The 25,415-nt window shown below is 48.6% G+C and overlaps 1 protein-coding gene across 10 annotated transcripts in view; it reads left to right on the top strand.

Moving 5' to 3' along the window:
- Window positions 1-25,415, top strand: part of TOM1L2 (target of myb1 like 2 membrane trafficking protein) — a 122,948-nt gene that overhangs the window by 13,379 nt on the left and 84,154 nt on the right. The window contains exon 2 of one of the 10 annotated variants that reach the window (XM_044249305.1): window positions 1,995-2,095. The exons of the other annotated variants lie outside the window; for them this stretch is intronic. The gene's annotated coding sequence lies outside the window, so the exon portion shown is untranslated. The remainder of the gene's footprint in view (window positions 1-1,994; window positions 2,096-25,415) is intronic. 10 annotated transcript variants of the gene reach the window in all.

Raw genomic sequence — 25,415 nt, 5'->3', positions numbered from 1 at the left:
AAAACTGAGTGTAATGGGGAGAGACTGCTTCCTTCATCTCAGAGAATTGGGCTGCACATCTTTAGAGGGCTGGGGACAAGGACATGGCCCTGTAATAGGACACTGTTGAGTCTTCTGCCACTTCTCAAAGGAGAAATCACACAGAGTCCTGGCACATCATTAGTCAAAATAGGAAATGAGGCCTGAGAAATTATGTTGCTTGGCGTTGGAGAGCAGAATTTTCTAGTGGCTTCCAGAGGGTGAGAATCCCTCGTGTTAACTCTGGAAATTCTTAAACCAGCAATTCAAAGACTCATTGAATTCAAGGTAGAAGGGTATTAGCAGCGTTTGGTCCAACCCCCTCATTTTTACAGGTGAGGAAGCTGAGGCCCAGGGAGGGTGGGCTGTGCTATTTTTACCTGGACAACAGGTCAGACACCTAATCTGTGGTGGGTTTGTTTGTTTGTTTATTTCCTGACAGCAGCCAATTCTTTTTTTTTTTTAAGATTTTATTTATTTATTTGACAGACAGAGACCACAAGTAGGCAGAGAGGCCCGCAGAGAGGAGGAAGCAGGCTCCCCGCAGAGCAGAGAGCCCGACATGGGGCTCGGTCCCATGACCCTGGGACCATGACCCGAGCCGAAGGCAGAGGCTTCAACCCACTGAGCCACCCAGGCGCCCCATGCAGCCAATTCTGACACCAACTCCCTGTCCTACAATTCAGTTCAGTTCTGACCTGACTGCCTGGAGTTGTTACAAACCCTGCTGGTTAAGGGTTCAGTCCCACGGGACTTATCCCCATTCAGACACCAGTCTCTAGTTCTCCATTGCCCCCCAGTGGACTGTAGGGTTCCTATGACCCTTCCTCAGGTTCAAGAATTTGCTAGAAAGGCTCACAAAACATAGGAAAAGCACTTTACTTACATTTACAAGTTTATTATAAAGGATACAACTTACAAAGAGCCAAATGGAAGAAATGTGTGAGGTGGGGGAAGTGGGGAGGGGCACAGAGCGCCCATGCTCTTATGGGTGGGGGGGCACCACCCTCCCAGCCCCTCATTGTGTTCACTAACTCAGAAGCCCCTTGAACCCCACTGTGTAGGCATGATTGATTACATCATTGGCCATTGGGGATTAACTCATTCTCTAGCTCCACTCTCATTCTGGAGGTTGGAGGTGGAGCGGGGGCTGAAAATTCCCAGTCCTCTGTTGTCCAGCCCCCACTGTGAAGCTATCTAGGGGCACAGCCTCTAGTTATCTCATTAGCATACAGCAGACACCCCTGATACTCTGGAAAGTCCAAGGAGTTTAGGAGCTGTGTGCCAGGAACTAGGGACAAGGATCAGATACATATTTCTTTTTGTATCACAGTAGGTGACTTGCCAAGTCCCATAGGGAGTCAGTGATAAACCTGAGGGCATCCCTTGACTCTTACCCAGGGCCCTTGCCCAGTTACGGATGTTTGTATATGGGCAAAGACTCTAAGAAAAGTAGTAGAAGCCTGCCATTTGATGAAGGGGCAGTTCTGTTTTTCCCCTAAGATTTTATTTTTATTTTTATTCTTATTTATTTTTTTTTTAAGATTTTATTTATTTATTTGACGGAGAGGCAGGCAGAGAGAAAGGGAGAGAGGGAAGCAGGCTCTCCGCTCGGCAGGGAGCCTGATGTGGGACTTGATCCCAGGACCTGAGACCATGACCTGAGCCGAAGGCAGCGGCTCAACCCACTGAGCCACCCAGGCGCCCTGAGATTTTATTTTTAATAATCTCTTCACCAAGCGGGGATCTCGAACTCACAACACTGAGATCAAGAGTTGCACCCTCCACTTACTGAGCCAGCCAGGCGTACTCAGAGGGGGCAGTTCTTGACCTAGACTCAAAAAGGCAAATATTTTTTTTATTTTCTGAAAGTTAATCACATTCACACATAATTTGGTGGGGGTGACTGTTTAGCTCTAGGTTTGAAGGTTGAAATGAAATTAGTTCATAAAATCACCTTTGGTACTCTGTTCCAGCTGCTTTTTCTGGCACCCATCCAGAATGGACCAGTGGATCCCAGGCTAACACTTGGGAGGCTCAGGATTGGTCAGCTCTGTGACTGATGTGCTGTGTGATGGTGGGTAGATCACATTTCTGCCTCTTTACTCATTTGGAGAGGAGAATTGAACAGCAGAGTCTCCAAGTTCATTTCCATGCCTAAAGTTTAAGTCCTGAATCAGAGTGGCTTTTAGTTTTTCTGAAGTTTAAGACCTTGAGCTTTCATAGAAGAGTCTTTTGAATCCAACTTAAATATACGGGTTGTGGATTTTTAGTTTTACGTATGTATTATGCATGCACACACATTTTCTAACACATTTTTCCTTGAGATATAATTTACTTCTAGTGAACTGCACAAATCTTAATTGTTACAGTGTTCACAAATGCATTCACAGTAGTAACCCGCACCTCTGCTGAGATAAAGACTTTGACCATCACCTGAGAAAGTTCCTGCCCCATCCAAACAGCCCTTCCCTACAACACACCCCTTGTGCAGGTAACCACCGATCTCAACTTGGTCACCAAGGGTGAGTTTTGCCTGTTCCAGAAGTTTTTAGGCATGGAATTGTACAGTGTGTGCTCTTTTGTTTGATTCTGGGTGGTATTTTGAAGAGGTTTTCTGCTTTCTTCCTGCAGTCCTAAGAAGTCCTGTGCATTCTTTTCTCCAGCTGCCGGCTTCAAAGGTCATGTGGTCTGGGATCCTGCTGGTCCCTGTGAGCTGCCGTGGTTTGAGCAGTGAGGGCCCTCTGCCAGTGGGCCGCCATATTGTCTGCTGAGTGTGAGGGAAGACATGGAGAGAACAGCTTGACTCCCAGATACTGGGTTGGGTTTGTTTCTATAATTATTGGTGTCGCAGTCTTCTCACTTGTCAACTGGGCAAATTGGATCTACCAGCAGACTGAGAAAGAGACTAACTCTGACACCCAAAATGTCACTCGTAATGGCACGTTTCTGACAAGGTGCCCATGAGAGACACTCATTTCAATTTCATAAATACTCTTGAACATAAAGGCAGATTGTTCCAGGGAGCAAGAGCAAAAGGAAGGGCGGTCTGGAAGGGCCAAGCAGGGGGACCCAGGAGCCAGACCATTGGCGGTTCTGGGGGCCTCTTTTGGCCTCGGAGCTTCACGTCAGTGGAAGGGAATTTGTTTGCTTTTCTTCATACCGTCTTTAGACTTGGTTTCCTCTTTTTGGTTTAGATCACCTCTAACTTAGACCCACCCTGTTCCTGGCCGGGCCCTTGCACATACCTCCCAGCCTGTCTCCTCTGTTCCATTTTCCCTCCCTTTGTATGCGGAGACCACTCAAAACCTGGGACAAATCTGCCAGAACCCTCCTGGAACTCCCTGTCTCCTTGTGAATGGGTTATAAACTTAGCCCGGCATTCAGGGCCTCACTAATCGGGCTACTTCCTGTAGGACTCTCTATCAAACCTTTGCACACACCCTCCCACCAGTGCTCCTCGTGCTCCTTCCTCCCATGTGACACTGTTTCTCATTCCAAACCTAGCTTAGGTCCTCCCACTGCTGCAGACCTGGCCCCATACCCATGAACTAAAAATGACACTTTTAGTGTATACATATTTAATAATTATGTGACTCTTAATTTCAGTACACCGTGAGAATGGGGTGGGATTTTGAATTCTGAAATGAATAATGTTCTAGCCCTGCCTGGAGAGGCGCTCTGTGTATTGGCCCAAAGGGAGGTGTCAAAGGTACGGAGGTGCCTGTGTGAGCTGGGAACTGTGCTGGGGGCCTTCTAACATTCTAGCTCACTGAACCCTCTTACCTTGTGAGCTTGGCCTTTTCACCCCACCGATGGTGACTTTCTCAGAATCAAACAACTAACAGGATCGAAACCCGGTGAGGTCTACAATAGCCTTTGTGCTTCCAACCACCCAGCTGGGCTCCCACGGTGTTGGGTGGAGGTGGGACAGGTCAGGGGGTCAGAACTGGCTGGTCTGTACCCTGTTCGTGTGAATGCCAGCGGGTGGGACTTTCCTCCTAGGTTGAGGCCAGGGAATGCTAGGGCTTTGCCCCCACGTTAGTCCTTTCTTGGGATCTTTTCTGTTCCCCACATAAATGGTGTTCCCCTTTGGGGGGTACTGTGGTTCTTTATTCTCCTGGGGCCAAGGAACATGGCCTTGCCTGCTTGCCTCCAACAGTTTTTAGGAAGACTTCTGAAACCAAATGGCTGTTTCTGATTACTTCACTCAGGGGCACGGAGCAACCCTTTGCATACTTTAAAAAAAAAATTGTGGTAAAATGCGCATAACATGAAATTTATCATCTTAACCATCTTTAAGTGTACAATTCAGTTATATAGGCAGTATTGTGCAACCGCCATGAACATTAAACTCCAGAACTGTTTTTATCCTGCCAAATTGAAACTCTGTACTCATTAAACAACTCGCATTTCCCCCTGTACCTCCCCCCCATTCCCTGGCAACCTCCGTCTCTGAATTTGATGACCCTAAGTATGAATGGAATCATACAGCGTTTGTCCTTTTGTGACTGGTTTATTTCACTTGACATAATCAAGATTCATCTATCTTGGAGCATGTGTCAGAATTTTTTTCCTTTTTTTTTTTTTAAAAGATTGATTTGTTTATTTTAGGGATGCCTATGTGGCTCAGTCAATTAAGCATCTGCCTTCAGCCCAGGTCATAATCCCAGGGTTCTGGGATCGAGCCCCATATCAGACTTCCTGCTCTGTGGGGAGCCTGCTTCCCCCTCTGCCTGAAACTCCCCCTACTTATGCTCTCTCTCTCCTGTTCTCTGTCAAATAAGTAAAATCTTTAAAAAAATTACTTATTTTAGAGAGATTGAGAGAGAACATGCGAACAGGGGGGGAGAGAGAGAGAGAGGGAGAGAGAGAATCTCCAGTAGATTCCCCACTGAGCACAGTGTCCAATGCAGGCTCAGTCCCACAACCCTGAGATCATGATCAGAGCTGAAATCAAAAATCAGATGCTTAACCGACTGACCACCCAGGCGCCCCATAATTATTTCCTTTTTTAAGGCTGAATAATATTCTGTTGTATGGATAGACCACATTTGTTCCATTCATCCATCTTTGGACCCTTGACTTGCTTCCACCTTTAGGCAATTGTAAATAATGCTGCTGTGAACAGGGGTGTGCAAATATGTATTTGTGTTCCTGCTTTTAGTTGTTTTGAGTATATTCCAAGAAGTGGAATTGTTGGATATGGTACCACTATTTTTTTAAATTTTCTGAGGAACCTCCATACTGATTCCCACAATGGCTGCACTATTTGACCTTCCCACAAACAGTACCCAAGGGTTCTAATTTCCCCACACCCTTGCTGACTTCGTTGTATTGATAGCAGCCATCCTAATAGGTGTGAGGAGGTTGCATGGTTTTGGGGGGTGTCTGTCATTAAGTACCCACATAAATCCAGGATCGTTCCACGCTTATGTGAAGGGTGTGTATTTGGAGTAAGGCAGAACATAAGTCCTGTGGGGACCATGTTCATTTCTCAGCAGGTTGTATTTGCTAAATGATGCGGTTTGGTGGTTGTTGGACAAAATTGCTTTGTTAGTGGCCACATAGCCTTTTGGATTTTGAGGCAATGGTGGAACAGAGGGCCTTCACAAGTCACTTGTGGCTTCAGTGACAGAACAGAAATGAGAGCCCTCAGTGGGGCTGGTGGCATTATCGTGGCCCTGGGTGAATTGAGGTCCTCCAGGAGAAGCTACCTCCTGGCTTGGGGGAAAGCTCAGTGCCCTGGGTACACAGGTTGCAGTGTGATGGGGTTGGAGGGAAGTGGGACAGCCCCCCAGGGTCTCTAAGTGCCTGCCCTGCTTGGTGCTGGTGAGATACAGTCACCACCCTTAGCAAGTTCCACTGACGGGGAGATAAACATGTCATTTCAGTGCCCAGGGCAGCCTGCGACAGAAGTCAGGACAAGGCCTAGGGAAGGCTCAGAAGAGAACAGAAGGCAGGTTCCTGAGAAGCACTGCCCGAACCTGTTTTTTGTTTTTTTTTTAAAAGATTTTATTTATTTATTTGACAGAGAGAGATCACAAGTAGGCATAGAAGCAGGCAGAGAGAGAGAGAGGAGGAAGCAGGCTCCCTGCTGAGCAGAGAGCCCAATGCGGGACTCGATCCCAGGACCCTGAGGTCATGACCTGAGCTGAAGGCAGCGGCTTAACAAGCCCATTGAGCCACCCAGGCGCCCCCAAACCTGGTTTTGAAGGATGAGTAGGAGCTGGCCTAAAAGAGAAGGGAGTTGGAGGCGGGAGCAAGCCAAGGGGCTTGTGGCTGAACTTCATCAGATGGGTGCTTTTGTTTGAGAGAATGTCCTAATGGCTCTTTGTTTTCCAAACTTGATAGACTTAAGGAGAAGGTTGTGGGAGGTTACCTGCTTCCAAGCCCCACCAGGGGGACAGGGTGGGGTGGGTGAAGGCAAAGGAAGCAACCTTTGGAGCCGTCTCCCAGAAGCCCCATTGCAGTCCCGTGATGGTGGCAGGAAGGCTGCCTTGGAGGAAGGCGCACCTCCCTCCCGGCCCTCATGTGGCCCAGGCTGAGGGGGAGGAGGGCTCCTCTGGGTGGCCATGGGCCTTCCCTGGCTCCCCGGCTCCTGCCGCCCAGATGCTGCCGGCTCTTTGTTCTTTGGTGCCCACTGTTTGTTTGTTTGCCTTTCAGCGAATGGGAATTGAGCTCATTCTTGTTGAAAAATGAGACAGTAAGTGTATTCTGTGTGAAGTGTGGGTCCCCACTTTCCCACCCTTACCCTGCTCCCCAAAGGTAGCCCCGTCGCTAGTCCCGTCGGTCGCTTAGTGTGTGGTCCGTGTGCCATTAAGTTTCTTTTGTACAGCGGGATCCTGCCGGGGGCTTCACTGTGCAGTTTGCTTGTCACGCCCCCGTGTGTCTGGGAGCTCTTCCTCGGGCGGCGTATTCTTACATACCTCCTTGTGCAGAGCGCCCTGTACAGCGGACACACATTTACTCCGCTGCTGTGCTCTGACTAGGAGGCAGTGGGGTTTTGTCCTTAGAAACAGTGCTATAGCAATGTATCTTTGTGCACTGATGTCATTGGTCTGCCTTCCCAGCAGTAAAAACCTGGGTCAGACTCTAGAAGCATTGGAAGCTTCAAGAGAGACTGCCAGACTCGGAAACTATGTTCCGCATGGGACTCTCATGACAGAGCCCGAGTTCCTGTTTCCCCTTCAGCCTCATCAGTGCCGGCTGTCTCCTGCATTTCTGCACATCTGCGGACAGAAAAGGTATCTGGCTGGTGGTGGTCCATGCTTCGTGGAAAACCAGCTCCGGGACGTGTGCACTAAAGCTTGCCGCCTCTGGCCGGTTCCCTTCATCAGGCACAAATGTGCCTGTGGCTGGGCTGCAGAGTCGCTCTGTTCCTCCTGCCTCCTTGGCCTGTCAAGTGCCTGCCTTCTTGGTGCCGCCTGCCTGCCTGCTGTGAGGGGCCCACAGCTGTCTGCTGCTGCGCCCGGGTAGTGACCCGGATGCCCACACTCACAGTCCCTGCACATTACTGGTGACACACTAGCCTTGATAATCCATGGGGTCTCCTTCCTCGTGGCTAACGCAAGACAGTACATGAAAGCTAGGCGTTTTGCACATCCTTTATTCAGGGTCAGGACAGAGGAGGAAAATTCTCTCTGCTCCCAATCAGAGGAACACTGTCAAAGGCTGGATGGCAGATTTGGGTCCCTGCCAGAGAGCTAGAAAGGGAGTTGGGGGAGGAGGGAACTGCCACTTATTGAAGGTTGCTGGTCATTCTCCTTGCAGCAACCTCTAAGGCAGTGGTGTGATTTTTCTCTGATTTATAGCAAGGCTGAGTCACATGCCGGCGACCTCCCAGGGAGTAAGTGACAGAGCTCAGAGGTGAATCTAGGTTTGCCATGAAGCGCTACCGCAGCTTAAAAATATTAAAAAGGGGGGGGTGTGTGTGGCGTGCCTGGGTGGCTCAGTGGGTTAAGCCTCTGCCTTCGGCTCAGGTGATGATCTTGGGGTCCTGGGATCGAGTCCCGCATCGAGCTCTCTGCTCAGCGGGGAGCCTGCTTCCCCCCCTCCCCCGCTGCCTGTTTCTCTGTCTACTTGTGATCTCTCTCTGTCAAATAAATAAATAAAAATCTTAAAAAAAAAAAGCGCTACCGCTGCTCATGGATTGGCCCCAAGCGGATCCCAAGGAATGCCATCCCAGAGATCCTCCCCCTAGAGGCGAAGATGAACTAGGACCTCCTTACCAGTGGGCCTTGAGGGTCTCTTGGTCACCTGGAAAAAGACACTGCAGTTTCTCCACCTGCATGGCTAGGCCCTGGCCTGGGACTCCCCAGATAATCACGGTTTCTGTGAACTCCTGGGGACCACCTTTGTGAATCTCTTGTATCCAGGAGTCATTTATGCTGCTATTTATAGAATATATTTATTTTTTATATCGAGTCATTTTTTTTACTTGGGCAAATTTACTTTTAAAGGACCTTTATCACTACTGAACATTGAAAACCAGTTTCACTTGGCAGTGATCCAAAATACCATAAACATAATAAAAAATAAATAAACACAGTGAGACCAAAACAAGGTTAGTCCAGCTGGGGCCTGTTGCCATCCTAGGGCTCTCAGCTGAGGCCCCCTCCTTGTGAGATCAGGAAGCATTCATGGTGTTGGCACAGCCAAACTAGGGCAGAAGCAGGAGAGCCTCAAGAGGACTGATTCAGTGTTTGAACACCACCTCCCTGGCCCACTTAAAGTCACCCATTGGTGGTCCAGCCCCCTCTTTGTGGAGTGGCCTGCTAACTTCTCGGATCATGCCCATTTTCAAGGCACCCTGCCTGTCTCTAAGCCTTCGCTTCTGCCCTTGCCGCCACCAGGATGGCTCCCCTCTCTGCCTCTCTTGCTGTCCTGGTCAGGTTTTGCCCTTCCTGCAAGGTGTGGCTCGAATGCCACCCTCACTAAGCCACGGCCTCTGATGTCCTAATTACTCCATTATATTTTTCGTAGACCCCCCCCCCCGGCACAGATCAGATTATGGAAGGGGTGTGTGTGTGTTTCTCCTGTGCGACTGAGCTGTGGGAAATGGTGCTTTGTGTGTGTGTGTCTGTGTTTGTGTGTGTGTGTTTCCCCTGTGCGACTGAGCTATGGGAAATGGTGCTTTGTGTGTGTGTGTGTGTGTGTGTGTGTGTTTCCCCTGTGCGACTGAGCTATGAGAAATGGTGCTTTATAGCCTTTATTCTCCAACCCAGCAGGGAGCCCCTATGTGCAGGGACAGGCTCTTATGATAAGAACTGAAGTGTTGGAATGTGCTGTTCCCTGTGCTGAGCCCTCTAGATGTCCAGTGTTGCTGGTGAGTTGGGTGTCCCTGGCCAGTGCTCCACAACTGCCACTCCCCACTCTAGAATAGCACCTACCACCAGGGAGAGGTGGGCCTGGGGACCCTGAGCGGCAGGTAGCTCCTGTATAAGAAATGGTTGGCATGAAGCCCCCATTGTGGGGGGGGGGTGTCCTAGTGGTACCAAATAGTATCAAAGCCAGGTCCTCTGCAGATGTCCAGGGGCCCTGAAGTTCTCTTGGCTTTAACCTGTTTTGCTTCCTGGCTCCAGCTCCCCATTCACCTGGTCTTCAGGACAACCTGCTCCCCATGTGGCACCCTCTGGTGTTTTTTTTTTTTTTAAGTATTTTTTTAAAAATTAAAAAAAATATTTTATTTATTTGACAGAGAGAGAGAACACAAGTAGGCAGAGAGCCAGGCAGAGCAGAGAGCCTGATGCAGGGCTCAATCCCAGGACCCTGAGATCATGACATGAGCCGAAGGCAGAGGCTTAACCCACTGAGCCATCCAGGCGCCCCTTTTTAAAAAAGATTTTTATTTATTCATTTGACAGAGATCACAAGTAGGCAGAGGGGCAGGCAGAGAGAGGAGGAAGCAGGCTCCCCACCGAGCAGAGAGCCGGATATGGGGCTCGATCCCAGGACCCTGGTATCATGACCTGAGCCAAAGACAGAGGCTTAACCCATTGAGCCACCCAGGCGCCCCCCTGCTGACGTTTTTTTTTTTTTTTAAATACTACCATATTCCCTATGCTCTACATTGCATTCTTCTTATAAGTAGAAATTTCTAATTTTTTTAAGATTTTATTTATTTATCTGACACAGAGAGATCACAAGTAGACAGAGAGGCAGACAGAGAGAGGGAAGCAGGCTCCCTGCTGAGCAGAGAGCCCGATGCGGGACTCGATCCCAGAACCCTGAGATCATGACCCGGGCAGAAGGCAGTGGCTTAACCCACTGAGCCATCCAGGCGCCCCTTTTTAAAAAGATTTTTATTTATTTATTTGACAGAGATCACAAGTAGGCAGAGGGGCAGGCAGAGGGAGGAGGAAGCAGGCTCCCCGCTGAGCAGAGAGCCCGATATGGGGCTCGATCCCAGGACCCTGGGCTCATGACCTGAGCCAAAGACAGAGACTTAACCCACTGAGCCACCCAGGCGCCCCCTGCTGACGTTTTGAGCTCTGTTTGGCACTTTCACTTTCTGGCATCGCCCATGACCCACTGTGAATAGGCCTGGGTCCATACCCCAACCCTGCCCTCAGAGTCCGCATGCCCACATCTCATGGCCTGGTTGGCTTTGGTCCAGAGGGGTTTGTGGGGGAGGCTCTGGCCAGTGAGGGAAAGAGAACCAAACACTCCATTGCTCTCCAGCTTCTTTTGCTCTCACTCGTTGCAAGAGGAGGTGTGGACAGCTGAGTGGGGCACAGGGCTTCTGAGCAGGCTGTATTCTGGGACTACTCCTGCTTTGAGAATGGGGAGCCTTTGTCTCATTTGCTCGAAGCTCTATATGGGCCAGCAGCAGCCCTGAAGACCTGTGGCCTTCCCCTGCTAGGTTCCACACCCCCTCCTAGGTAGGGACCAGGTGGCATTCCTCTTAGTATCCAGAGGGCCCAGTGCTGCTAGTTTCAATGCAAGGTCAAGGCGTAGAATTTATTTCGGAATTTACTTGGTCTATGTCAGCTTAAATAGGTGTTTCAAAGTGAAACTGTTAGGTTGGGGAACTTAGTGAAAGATAAAGGCGGTGCCAGGATGCAGACATTTAATGTCTCTGTGCCTCAGTTTCCTTGCTTATGACGACTGTCTCTTCATTCAAACTGGATAATGCATATAAAACATGTGCTCACTAAAGGGTCTTTTCCTCCGTCAAAAGTGGTTTTGAGGGGGCACCTGGCTGGCTCAGTCAGAGGAACGTGTGATTCTTGATCTTGGGGCCGTGAGTTTGAGCCCCACGTCAGGTGTAGAGATTGCTTAAGAGTAAAATCTTTCAAAAACTTGTTTCTGAAATGAATGCATTTGGAATTTGGAAGGTATGTTCTGGGAAGAGTACATACTGGTTTTTTGAAAGTAGAAAAAAGTTTTTCTTTATTTTAATAGTCTGATCTCTTGTGCTGCAGAAAAGTTAAAAATAGATCACAGTCTGTGTACTTCTGGAAAGAACAAAAACTTTGAAATCAGACTTCATCTTGAGTCTCAGCTCTACTAACCTGTTTGAGCCTTGGCTTCCTCATCTGTAAAATGGGACACTATTCCTACTCTTTAGAGTGTGGGGGCAGTAGATGAGACATTTGATAGAGCTTCCATAACAAAGAACACAGACCTAGTGGCTTAGACAACATTTATTTTCTCATGGTTCTGGAGGTGAGAAGTTAAAAAAGATGAAGTTGTACAGGTTTGCTTTCTCTTGAGGCCTCTCTCCTTGGCATACAGATGCTGCCTTCTTGCTGTGTCCTCACATGGCCTAACTCTGTGTGCACGTATCCCTGCTATCTCCTGATGTGTCCACATTTTCCTCTTAGAAGGATACTGGCCTGTTTGTATTAGGGCCCACTCTGCTGTCTTCATTTTACCTTTATAATTTCTTTAAAGACCTACCTCGGAATATAGTCCCGTTTAACATACAGATTTCGGAGAGTGTTGGGCTGAGTGTTAGCGCAGGTACAAATTAACCCGTAACATTTGCAGAACAGCTTGACGCATGGTAGCTAGCTCTAACTGTTTAATTCCGTGTTCTTGAATTCTCGACTCTTTCTTGCCACAGAGTGTATCTGCTGTGTGTGGTCGTCCCGAGAGCTGGTAGTTCTTTATATTCAGTGCCTTCCTAACCCCCAGGTGCTTGCTGTTAAAGGTAGACCAGTATGATTGGCTCACACATAGAGACCATACAGGCTTCCTTCAGCTTTAGCTAAAGGTCAGTAACTCATTGTTCAGCAAAACCCAGGGTGACTTTATTTTTTTTAATTTTTAATTTTAAGAGATTTTATTTATTTATTTGAGAGAGAGAGAGACAGTGAGAGAGAACATGAGAAGGGAGAAGGTCAGAGGGAGAAGCAGACTCCCTGGGGAGCTGAGAGCCTGATGCAAGACTCAATCTCGGGACTCCAGGATCATGACCTGAGCTGAAGGCAGTGGCTTAATCAACTGAACCACCCAGGTGCCCTAGGCTTGACTTAACAAAGTTAGCAGAAGATTATGCTTTGGGGCACCTGGGTGGCTCAGTGAGTTAAGGCCTCTGCCTTGGGCTCGGGTCATGATCCCAGAGTCCTAGGACTGAGCCCTGCATCGGGCTCTCTGCTCAGCGGGGAGCCTGCTTCCTCCTCTCTCTCTCTCCCTGCCTCTCTGCCTACTTGTGATCTCTCTGTCAAATAAATAAACAAAATCTTAAAAAAAAATTAAAAAAAAAAAGATTATGCTTGTAAGTGTATAAAAATTAAGATGGGGGGCGCCTGGGTGGCTCAGTGGGTTAAAGCCTCTGCCTTCAGCTCAGGTCATGATCCCAGGGTCCTGGGATCGAGCCCCGCATCTCAGCAGAGAGCCTGCTTCCTCTCTCTTTCTCTCTCTGCCTGCCTCTCTGCCTACTTGTGATCTGTCAAATAAATAAATAAAATCTTAAAAAAAAATTAAGATAGGAAGGAGCAAAGTGCTAATAAAAATTGGATTCGGTGAAACATTATGGTGAGTAAAAGAAGCCAGACACTAAAGGGCACATGTTACATGATTCGACTTACATGAAATATCCAGGATAGGCCAGTTTATACAGAGAGAAAGCAGATTAGTGGTTGGGGGCGGGGCTGGGATGAGGGGGGCAGTGGGCAGCAAATGCTCATGGGTACAGCATTTGTTTTTGGGTGGAGGAGAATATTCTGGAATTAGTTGGTGGTGATGGTTGCACAATTCTGTGACTATACCAGAAGCCACTGAATTATACCACTTCTAAAGGGTGAATTTTATAGCATGTGAATTATATCTCAATAAAGCTGCTATAAAAAATTTGAATTAGGGTGCTGGCAGGCTTCTGTGAATGGCTTTCCTTCTTTTCTCTGTTCCTCAAGTTTTCTATAATTACCTTTTTTAAGTGGAGAAACCCAGAGTCCTACAAAGATGACCTGGGATCCAATTTTGTGTGGTGCTGAACACTAGTGATGCAAAGAAAATCCCCATGAAATATTAAGGGATTGGGGCGCCTGGGTGGCTCAGCAGGTTAAGCCTCTGCCTTCGGCTCAGGTCATGCTCTCAGGGTCCTGGGATCGAGCCCCGCATTGGGCTCTCTGCTCAGTGGGGAGTCTGCTTCCCGCCCCCTCTGCCCACTTATGATCTCTTTCTCTGTCAAATAAATAAATAAAATTAAAAAGAAAAAAAAAAGGAAACATCAACCACCAACTAGGATTTACAGGCCTATAAATAGAGAGAAAGTGGGTATGTATGTGAGGAAGCTTAATGAATTTGATGAGTGTAATGCGGTCTCCTAAGAGAGAGTCTGTCCTCTCAGTAGCGGATCTGTGGGTCTTAGGTGTGTTAGTGTTTTATTGTCTCGTGGAGTCCAGCTGATAACGGGTGTTCAAATTCAGGTTTGTTTCCTTGTGTGTGGATTCTCTTAGAGAACTGCTCGCTCCCAGTTTGACAGTGTTTTCAATCCAAGAGATTTCTGAGCCATATATATTTTTAATATATGTTAAATAATTCACCAAGGAATGTATGTGTGTGAGTATGTGTGTGTGTGTGTGTGTGTTGAAACATTGGTGGCTGCCTCACTTCCAATTTGCCCGTTTCTCCCCAGTTTTTAACCCCGCTGGTCCTAGAGACAGTCGGCTTCTTGGTTAATGACATCAAATCATCTTTGAAAGAAAAGCTAAAGACTTCTGCATTCTCTTTCGCCAGTTTTCTGCTTTAAATCTACCCTTTGGTATTTGCAAAGGTCAGATGAGCTATTTTGGTGTCCGCAGCCCTGATTAATGGGAAATCATACATTTCCATTGGCCCCCGAGGATGAAGGATTAGTGCGGCGGCAGCGGCGGCGGCGGGCAGCATCTGCTGTAATGTCAGAAGCGTGGTGTTGGGAATTGCAGGAGCAGCAGGCCCATGAAAAATGTAGGAGGAGGGAAGCTCCTCTAGCGCTAGCCCCTGACGCGTTTTTCTCCGTTTGCAATCATGCAGACATCTCCAGGAGCATTTGTTCTCCTCCGTTAAGCCTTGTCGCTAAGAATTTAATATGGAGAGTGCAAGTACCCCGTTCCTGAGAGGGCTGTGGGCCCCGTGCGGAGGTCTCAAGCTACCCTGCCAGAAGGTTTCTCCATTCCCTCAGAGTCGGCATGTTTGTGTTCGGCTTCTTACCTCTCCTCGGAGGAGACATCGGTTTTATTCCAAGTTAAATAAAAAGCGTTGTGTTGGCTCCCGGATTTTTGCAAAAAAAGCAGGTGCCTGGTGCGCTGGCGGGGGGGGGGGGGAGGCAGATAACTGAACGCAGGGCTCCCTGTCCCCACCTAGGAGCAGATGGTCTACGTCAGTTCGTCTTGTGACCTTTTATTTGCTTCTAAGACACCAAATCTCTGAGCCCACGGATCATAAATATTCTTTAGGTTTGTAGCCATGGAGGTAAGGGGAGTGTCAAGCTGTTGTTATCACTTCGCGTAGGGAACCTTTGGAAGGAAACCACCACCGCATTTTTTAGGCACTAAAGAAGCCCCTCCCGCAGCCATGGGCTTTACAGACACACGACAGGCACCGCAGCAAAGCTGTCTCAGCCAAGGTCAGGAATGGCCCTCTGCTCAGTGTCTTGCCGTCTTCCCCTGTCCAGGCACTGGGCAGCCTGTTCCAGAAGCCACTTCATGCCAGGCACTGGGATGGCTGGCACAGCCTCTGCTTGTCTGCCTGGGGGCCCCAGTTTTTAAGACACGACTAGTGATAATAGCCATAGCCACCTTGTATTGATGGGGAGGAAGGAGAGGGGTGTCCTCTCCGTGCCGGGGAGCCCACGTTCTCATTGAGAGGCAGATCCAAACACGAGTGCAGCATGCGGGTGTCCTGATAATGGGGCTGTGCTGGGGCAGTGTCCAGAGGTGACACCTGAGCTGGTCTCCTGTGGGAGCTTATAAGGAGGGGGTGGGGCACACTAGGAAGAGGGGACATTAGAGAAAAGGTTCTGGGGAAGGGGTGTAGGGAGAAGGCAGATAGCCCCAGGCTCTGGTGTCTGTGTGGGGACCTGGTGAGGGCGGAGGGTGCAGTGAGGGCGGGTGAATGACAGTCACCAGAGAATCAGGTTGAGGAGAGCACACATTATCTGGAGTTAATGGGGGAGCTCAGGGAGGTTTTTCACGTGCACGGGGAGCATGTGATCATATTTTTGTTTGGGGGAGACTGTCTTAGGGTAGCGTGGAGGGTGGGCTGTAGGAAGGGAGAGCAAAGAGAGCCGAGCTCCTTCCTCCTCTTCCTTAATCCTCTGTTCTCCTTCAGATCATCCAAGTCCTTTCCACACCCAGGTCTTGCTTCTTTTCTTTTTTGGACTTCCTGGAAGTAGGGCTCCCCAACCCCTTTCCCCCAACAGCAGCATGGACTGCCACCATTGGACCAGTGGAGTGGAGACTGCGTGCCTCTCGGAACTCCCTGATTGAGATTAGCAGCCTGGGGCTCCTGAGTGATGCCTGTGACCTCATGGGGCTGGACCATATGGTACAGGAGGGAAGGAGGAGGGCTTTATAGCGATTATGGCAGTGGGTTGAAGAGGACTCAGGTTGGGGACAGACACCCACCACCTCTGCCTTTTACATTCTCTAGGAGTGGAGATGATTTTTTTTTCTTTGTACTTTTTGTTGGGGATAATTTCAAACATAAATGGGAGTAGGGAAAACAAGATAATGAACTTCTGTGTACCCATGACTCAGCTCTGGTGGTTCTCAACATCTGGCCCCTCCCATCTTGTCTAATCTTCCCACCTCCCCCACCCCATTATTTGGAGATTCCAGAGCTCATATAATTTTATCCATAAACACTGAAGTGTATGTGTGTAAAGATAAAGACCTTCTATGGCGCTGTCTGAGCCCCAGCTTTGTCGAGTATACAGTGGGAATGACGATGTCCTCATCCAGGGCTGTTGTGGTGGGGGCCTTCCCCAGGATCGCAATGACTATCTCTTCTTCACAGCCTGCTGGGTGCCAGGGACCGCGTGGGCACCAAGAGCACAATGTCAGGGGCAGACAGTCCCAGGGTCCTTCCTCAGCCCCCATTCACCTCCCACGTCTTTGGGTCATGGCGCTTCGTCTGAGCCTCAGTGTCCTCGCCTTTAAAATGGGGGAAGTATTAGCTACCTCATAGGGTAGTTTTTAGGTTGAAATGAGCCTATGTATCAGCACATATTAATAAATTTTAATACACAGTAATTGTTATCTCTAACATCCTTTATTTATTTATTGGAGATTTTATTTATTTCACAGAGAGCGCACAACATGGGGAGCAGCAGGCAGAGGGAGAGGGAGAAGCAGGCTCGCTGAGCAGGGAGCCCGATGCGGGGCGTGATCCTAGGACCCTGGGATCCTGTCCTGAGCTGAAGGCGGACGCTAAATGACTGAGTCACCCAGGCGCCCCTAAACATCCTTTGAATGCAGATATTATTTATGATTCTCATAGCCATCCTGGCAAGTTTTGGTTATTCCCCGTTTTATAAATGAAATGACAGAGGCCTAAAACCAGAATGAAGCAGGGGAGCCTGGGTGGCTTAGTTGGTTAAGCTTCTGACTCTCGGTTTTGGCTCAGGTCGTGATCTCACGTGTTGTGGGCTTGAGCCCCGCGTGGAACCTGCTTAAGATTCTTTCCCTACCTCTCCCTCTGCACAGCCCCCTGACCTGTGCTCGCCTGCTCACTCTCCGAAAAAAAGAAAAAAAGGAAAAAGAAAAGAAACTTGCTCTGTGGTCCCGTGAAAAAGAACATGCTGAGCCTGGGTCAGGCCGACCAAGGTCATGCAGCCCTTACCTTGGTCTGTTTGAAGCCAGTCCTGGTTTTGCAGAAGCTGATGATCCATGTTGCAGATTTCCCCTACCCTCCTCTGTCCACATCTCCTGCCTTTTCCCTGCTTCTCATTTTGGGAGCTTATTAGTGGCCATCAGCACCTGCACTGGAAAGAAATAACGAGAGCAGGATGAGGAAGAAAATTCACATAAAAAGGTTCACATCAGCCCTATTGTGCTAAGTTTGAGTGAAAAGGGGCTGAAACTCTAAGGCAAAATGAGGTTCCCAGGTTATCTGTGGATTTTTGTTTTTCCATCAGCCAAGATAGTGAAGAGTAGACAGGACTAATTTGTCCATTTCCAGTGTAAAATTGCTCAGAATGGAAAATGAAGATAGTGTGGCCGAGGAGAAAATCAAAGGCAGACCTGACTAACTCACTGCCTGGCTGGTCCCATTGTTCCACATTGCCTCTGGGGCAGACAGGTTCCAGAGCCATGGGTGGAAGAGTGGAGGCGGGCCCTCCGAGATGAGCCCGTGGCTCGCAAGGTCTGGTCTGGTTCTGGCTGGATGGGAGTCAGCGTCATCAACCCAGTATTCAACATTTTGTCTGGCTTCCTCTATGTGTTTCTTTTCCCTGGTGCTGTGATGTTCTTCTCCTTCATCCAACTTCATAAACAAGGAAGCCAAACAGATAAGTGAGTTGTCTGTGGCCATCAGGGCAGAGCGAGGACTTGCATGGCATGTTTATTTTATTTTATTTTTTTAAATATTTTATTTATTTATTTGACACAGAGATAGAGATCACAAGTAGGCAGAGAGGCAGACAGAGAGAGAGGGGGAAGCAGGCTCCCTACCAAGCAGAGAGCCCGATGAGGGGCTCGATCCCAGGACCCTGAGACCATGACCTGAGCTGAAGGCAGAGGCTTAACCCTCTGAGCCACCCAGGTGCCCCTGCATGGCACGTTTAGACCACAGCCAGTCTCCTTCCTGCACCACCGCAGAAGCTTCTGGAACAGACTTGTCAGCGGTAGCCCCTCAAGCATGCAAACAGCAGCATTGCCCAGTTGGAACAGGAACTCCGGGGGCCTGCGGCTCCCCGCCAAGGAGCTCGGCGTGCCGTGCTGCGAGTTGTGACAGTTATCAAACATATGAGGCTTTGCTTCTGAGATGGCCTGTGTTCGCCTGTTTACTGTTTACTGGAGAAATGGTCTTCTCCTGGGGCGGGGGGTAGTGTGTTCTGGGGTATCCTGCCTGGACAGCCATCATCAGTGGCATAGTTAACCGCCCCCCCCCCTCAAATAACTACCAGAACAGATTTCAGGGGCAGGATGAGAATCCCAATGGCTCAGATCTCACAGGTATGATTTGCAGGGTCCGTGGAGAAGCCTTCCCTCCCTTTTGGGTAGGAATGCAAAACTGAGCACCTCCTTGCTGGAATGACAGCCTGGCTTTCTTGGGATTCAGCCAAGAAAACAATTTATGAGACTGACCCACACACTTAACTAGCTAAAGCTTTGGGCTATGATCCAGAATCCTTATTATGGAAAGCAGAGTTAAAATTGTTCCCTCTGAAACCCTGTGGCTATTTATTTGAATTAGCGAGGTCACCCCAATGACAGCTGTGGAGACCAGTCTTTAATTAGAAGAAGAATTTGCCCTGAACTTCATCACAGTGGCATTTCTGAGGGTCTTGAGTGTTTTTCTTCCTTCCTGCTTTTAGCCTTACTTTATACCTAGTCTTTGTTCAAAGAGCTCATTTTCCCCCTGGATCCTTTCATTCCCCACGTTCTCCAGCAATCACGGGGCCCTTTCTCGCCAATGGCATGCTCTAAGGAGCCCAGCCAGAAGCCTGCTCCTGAAATGCAGGCTCTCCCTCTTCCCGGCAGCATGACCTTCTGGACAAGTTACCTCACTTGTCTGAGCCTCAGTTTCCTCAGCTATAAAATGGGTCTAATAATACTGATTGCATAGCACTAGATGAAGCTGCCGTTTATTGAATGCCTTTGCTGTGGGCCGGGCAGTATTCTCAGTATTTGCTGTGTATAAGCTCATCTCATCTTAGTAACAGCCAGACGAAGCCAAATTCTTAACATTCCCATTTTATCAAGGAGGAAGTTGAGGTGTAGAGATCACCCGGCTGGTAGAAAGTGCAGGCTGCAGAGCCTACTATGTAATAGGCACTAAATAAATATTGAGTCTAAATGTCTCCCTCAGCTAAATGTCCAAGAAATTTATGATTTATGCCCTGTAATTTTTACTTTTAACTTTTCTCTGAGAACACTGAATGTACCAATCTTACCTTCAAATTTGGGTTTACTTTTTTTTTTTTTTAGAGATTGTATTTTTAAGTAATCTCTGCACCCTCTGTGAGGCCCAATCTCACGACCCGGAGATCAAGAGTCGCATACTCCTCTGACTGAGCCAGCCAGGCACCCCTGGGTTTACTTTTTAGACTTTGTATTATGGAAAATTTCAAACACATACAAAAATAGAAGGATCCTCCACTTACCCTTTCTATAATTTCAACAATTTTCAACTCACAGCCCTATTATATTTTGTCAATACACCAATCTACTTTCTTTCCTGGTCTATATTGTTTGAAGTAAATCCCTCAAATCAGATTAGTTCAGCCATATATTTCAGTGTGTATCTTGAAAAGGAAATGAACTCTTCATTTATTTTATTTAGTTTTTTTTAAAGATTTTATTTGACACAGAGAGAGATCACAAGTAGGCAGAGAGGCAGGCAGAGAGACAGAGGGGGAAGCATGCCCCTTACGGAGCAGAGAGCCCGATGTGGGGCTCGATCCCAGGACCCTGAGATCATGACCTGAGCCGAAGGCAGAGGCCCAACCCACTGAGCCACCCAGGCACCCCTATTATATTTTTTAAATTTTAAAAATACTTTATCTATTTGAGAGAGAGAGCGAGAGCGAGGGAGAGGGAGAGAGTGAAAGTGAGCACGAGTGGGGGAGGGGCGGAGGGAGAGGGAGAAGCAGACTCCTTGCTGAGCAGGGAGCCCTGATGTGGGAGTCAATCCCACAACCGTGGGACCATGACATGAGCCAACGTTAGATGGACTAAGCCACCCAGGCACCCGGAAATGAACTCTTCTTAAAAAGAACCACGGGGGTGCCTGGGTAGCTCAGTCATTAAGCATCTGCCTTAGGCTCAGGGTCCTGATATCAAGCCCTGCACCAGGCTCCCTGCTCAGTGGGAGACCTGCTTCTCCCTCTCTCACTCCCTGTGCTTGTGTTCCTCTCTCACCATGTCTCTCTGTCAAATAAATAAATAAAAATCTTTTTTAAATAAATAAATAAACCCGTAATACCATTATTGTACTTCAGAAATCAACAATTATTCCTGTATACTGGATATATAGTTAGTATTCAAATTTGTAGTTGCCTCATAATGTCTTTTTTTTTAAAAGATTTTATTTATTTATTTGACAGAGAGAGATCACAAGTAGACGGAGAGGCAGGCAGAGAGAGAGAGAGAGGGAAGCAGGCTCCCCGCCGAGCAGAGAGCCTGACACGGGACTCGATCCCAGGACCCTGAGATCATGACCTGAGTCAAAGGCGGCGGCTTAACCCACTGAGCCACCCAGGCACCCATAATGTCTTTTTTATAAGTTTTTTAAAAATTTTATTTATTTGACAGAGACGTCACAAGTAGGCAGAGAGGCAGGCAGAGAGAGAGGGGGAAGCATGCTCCCCGCTGAGCAGAAAGCCCAACTCGGGGCTCTATCCCAGGACCCTGAGATCATGACCTGAGCCAAAGGCAGAGGCTTAACCCACTGAGCCACCCAGGTGCCCCCGTAATGTCTTTTTTTAAAGAGATTTATTTTTTTAGTGGAGAGAGTGCTGGCGTGTGCACAAATGGGCAAAAGGCAGAGGGAGAGGGAGAGACTTCCCGCTGAGCATGGATGCTCACGGACTCCGGGCTCCATCTCATGATGCTGAGACCATGACCCAAGCATAAACCAAGAATCGGACTTTTTTTTTTTTTTAAAGTTTGTTTGAATAGAACCTAATAAGGTCCAACATTACAATTAGTTGATACACATCTTATGTGTCTTTTAATCTCATTTGCTTCTGCTCCGTATTTATTTCATGTGCAATTTATTTGTGGGAGAAACCAGGTCGTTTGTTCTATAGAGTTCCCCATTGGATTTTGCTGAGTGTATCTCCACGGTATCGTTGAATATGTTCATGTGTTTCTTCGTTTCCTGTATTTCGTGGAAACCGGAAGTTGGATGTCCAGCCTGATCGAAGTCAGGTCTGGACAAGATGGCGCAGAGGTGCTGCATTGCTTTCTCAGGAGTCTCAGGAGAGCCAGGTTATCTTTCTCTTGGTGATGTTCGCAGCCACTGTTGATCAGTGCCTAGATCCATGGATTCTTTAGGGATTGTGGAATGGTTTCCAAACTGGATTTTAATTACCTAGAGGGCCTGTTCCTCATGATGCCTCTCCCAGGGCTGGGCATAAAATAGACTTCAATAAGAATTAGTGCTAATTAAGGCATTCTTGTCCCTCTTCAACATTCTTGCTCACTGGTTGGTCATTAAAATAGCCCTCCCTGGGGCACCTGGCTGGCTCAGTTGGAAGAACATGTGACTCTTAATCTCAGGGTTGTGGGTTTGAGCCCCACGTTGGGTATTACTTAAATAAATAGATTTAAGATTACTTAAATAGGGCGCCTGGGTGGCTCAGTGGGTTAAGCCGCTGCCTTCGGCTCAGGTCATGATCTCAGGGTCCTGGGATCAAATCCCGCATCGGGCTCTCTGCTCAGCAGGGAGCCTGCTTCCTCCTCTCTCTCTCTCTGCCTGCCTCTCTGCCTATTTGTGATCTCTCTCTGTCAAATAAATAAATAAATAAAAATATTAAAAAAAAAAAAGATTACTTAAATAAATAGATAAATCTTAAAAAAAAAAAAAAAGGAAGGAAGGAAGAAGTAGCCTTCCCTACGAAAAGGAATTAAATTATCTCACCAACTTGGGGGCCCTACCACATTTTCATTGCTTTGTGGTTTTCCTTCAACCTTCAGTCATTCAGAGGGCACTTGGTGTGGGGCATGATGGGAAGGGCACTGAGGGGGGGTGTCAGCCAGCCGAGGGGCTCACCTGGGCTCTGCCCAAAGTGCAGTGTGGTGATCGTTTGCATGTTAACAGCCCTTCTCAGAGGCCTCTGCCGAGGTGAGAGTTAGGGTTCCTTCCAGATCAAAAAGCCAGCTGCCAACTTTTTGCCTGGCATCAGTCTCAACACCAAAAGGAAGGCAGTGTGAAGGATGGAGAAGTCACCCAGAGAGGGCTGGCCTCACTTTGCACACCAAGGAAAGAGTTTAATTCAGATGGAAGATGCTTTTTTTTTTTTTAAAGTTTTTATCTATTTATTTGACAGAGAGCTCACAAGTAGGCTGAGAGACAGGCAGAGAGAGAAGGGGAAGCAGGCTCCCTGCTGAGCAGAGAGCCCCATGCGGGGCTCGATCCCATGACCCTGAGATCATGACCTGAGCTGAAGGCAGAGGCCCAACAGCCACCCAGGCGCCCCCCCCTTTTTAAAAGTTTATATATTTAAGTAATGTCTGTACCCATTGTGGGGCCCTAACTGAATGACCCTGAGATCAAGTTGCATGCTCTTCACCTGAGCCAGTCAGGCGCCCCCAAACAGAAGATACTTTTTTTTCCTTTTTTTTCAGGTTTATTTATTTATTTGACAGAGAGATCACAAGTAGGCAGAGAGGCAGGCAGAGAGGTGGGGAAAGCAAGTTCCCTGTTGAGGAGAGAGCCCGATGCGGGGCTCGATCCCAGGCCTCTGAGATCATGACCTGAGCCGAAGGCAGAGACTTAATCCACTGAGCCACCCAGGCGCTCCCAGAAGATATTTCTCTATATTGGGTGAAAACAAATCAATTAGACGCTGTCCGTCTATCAGGTTCTTCATTTTATCCCTTACATCCCATCCCTGAGTAACTACATTATAACCTGGTACATGCTTGGGTTTCGACAGGACCAGGATTCTGGTCCAGATCCCACTGCTCGCTATGTGTGTGTCTGGGCAAGTCCTCTAGCTTCTCTGAGCCTCACCTGAGAGGTGAGAATAAAGAATTTCCACATCAGCGTCATGGCAAGGATTAACTAAAGTAACAAGGTAAGACAGCACAGATAGTATAAGAAATGAGTAAGGTTAGTTGGTGGCACTTCCCAGTTCTCTGTGTCCTGGAATGAGTCCCTCCCTGCACGCTCACATCGATGTGGGTAGAAGTGGAGTCTGGAGAGATTTGCAACCTCTTGGCTGATTTGAGTCTCGGAGGCTCCTGCAGACCAGTCGGCCCTCAGTTCCCAGGGGAGGAGCAAGAGGCTCCTGACCTCTTCCTCTGGGCAGGCGTTTATCACGCAGAACATCTGGTCAGGCGCAGGGTTGCTGTCAATGTTATGCTGCGAATGAAGAAGGCAGTGTTGGGCCTTCCGTGAAATCAAAGGTGCTCAGAGCCTCAGAGGTAGAAGGAGCCCTGTGGGTTACCAAGGGCAACACGTCTGGCAAAGGAGTCATCCCTTATAGAAAGTCCCGCCAGTTAGCTCCCAGCCCAGACTCGAAATACTTAAAGTGCTGGGCAGCTGATGGTCTCACAGCCGGCGTATCCCACTGCGGGCCTCCTTTCCAGTTAAACAGCAAGGGCTTTCTTCATTCTATCTGAAACCTGCCTCCCTTTGCCCTGTCTCCGCTTGCCAGTTGTGGGTGCTCTTTCGATGGCACTGTGCAGCTGTCGGGGTCAGGGGCGGGGTGACTTGGGTGAGGGGGTCACACGGAGGTGGTCTTTGCTCTTGGTGGCACTGTGTTTTGAGAGAGCCCCCTCAGGGCACATGTGGCATGCCTGTGGCACTGCCTTCGTGTGGATCAGGGTGGAGAGCTTTCTAGGAGCCTCAGGAATGGAGTGTCATTCTCTCTTGGGCAGTGTCTGATGCAGGTGGGTTGGTGAGACGTGGAGGGGACTGATGTAGGCACTGCCTAAAGCTCACGGGCTGTGATTTGGAGCATGGTGTGGTGTATTAACCTTTGCGCGCGCCCCCTCCACCCGGTGGCTCTCTCTGATGGACATTGTGACTCTCTGGTGTGAGTGGTACTCACCCCTGCGCTGTTTAGTGCCTTCCAGCCCTGCACCGGCCCATTCCCGCAGCTCATGGGAAAAGGCTCTGCAGCATGTGGACTGTGTGTTAGGGGCAGGCAGTTTGTCAGCCGCAGACAGAGCTGCTAGCGAGCCAAGCGCCCACGGCAGCAGCCGGGGATGCAGAGCTTGTACGCTTTGGGCTCCTGCATTGCTGGGGATGGCCCTCCCACAGTGGTGACACGAGAAAGCAGCAAAGCATCTTTGTTTCCTGCCCCCGCTTGCTAAAGACCTTTGGCCCGCACCGTGCACACCTATGAAATCCCCCCAGTTCCAAACCCGATGGGACCAGGTGCTGTGCGTGGAACGGGACGGTTATTCAGCAGGGGTGGATGTTGACATACGGGCCGCCGTTTTCCTTGTCGGTTGACTCTTATCAAAGATAAAAGTAAGAAGTCCGGTATTTCTGGAAGGGGATTATAGTAGAATGCTTGTTCTAAAGGGAGAACAATAAATCAGACTTTTCTGTGGGAGGAGGAGGTCTTGTTGAACAGCCTGCTTTGAGGTGACCAGATAACTCTGGGAATATGTTCCACTTGGGGGATACCTGGGTGGCTCAATCACTTGAGCGTCTGCCTTTAGCTCAGGTCATGGTCTTGGGTTCCTGGGATCAAGCCCCTTGTCAGGCTCCCTGCCTTTACATTCTCCCTCTGCCGTTCCCCCTGCTTGTGCACACATGTGCACAAGCTTTCTCTCTCTTTCTCTTTCTGTCAAATAAAGAAAATCTTAAAAAAAAAAAAAAAAAGTCCCACTGGGGTTGAGACGATCTGGCAGGTATTGCTCTCCTTTATCTTCGGGGTGCAGGGACTGATGGCCTCAGCCCTCCTTTTGCTCTGCTGGCATTTGTCAAAACATGCTGTAGGTCTAGATACCCCCAGTGAAGCGTCCTAGGAGGTCAGCTCTGCTGGGGGCGAGAAGTGTGATCATTTGAGCTGACCCTGAATTACAAGTCTGCTTTAGAGCAAGGTGGGAGATTCGGAGAGGTTG

This window comes from Neovison vison, chromosome 5 (genome assembly GCF_020171115.1).
Source record: "Neovison vison isolate M4711 chromosome 5, ASM_NN_V1, whole genome shotgun sequence".
NCBI lineage: Eukaryota > Metazoa > Chordata > Mammalia > Carnivora > Mustelidae > Neogale > Neogale vison.
Note: the sequence above shows the minus strand (reverse complement) of the source record. Positions and strands in the feature narration are given on the sequence as shown.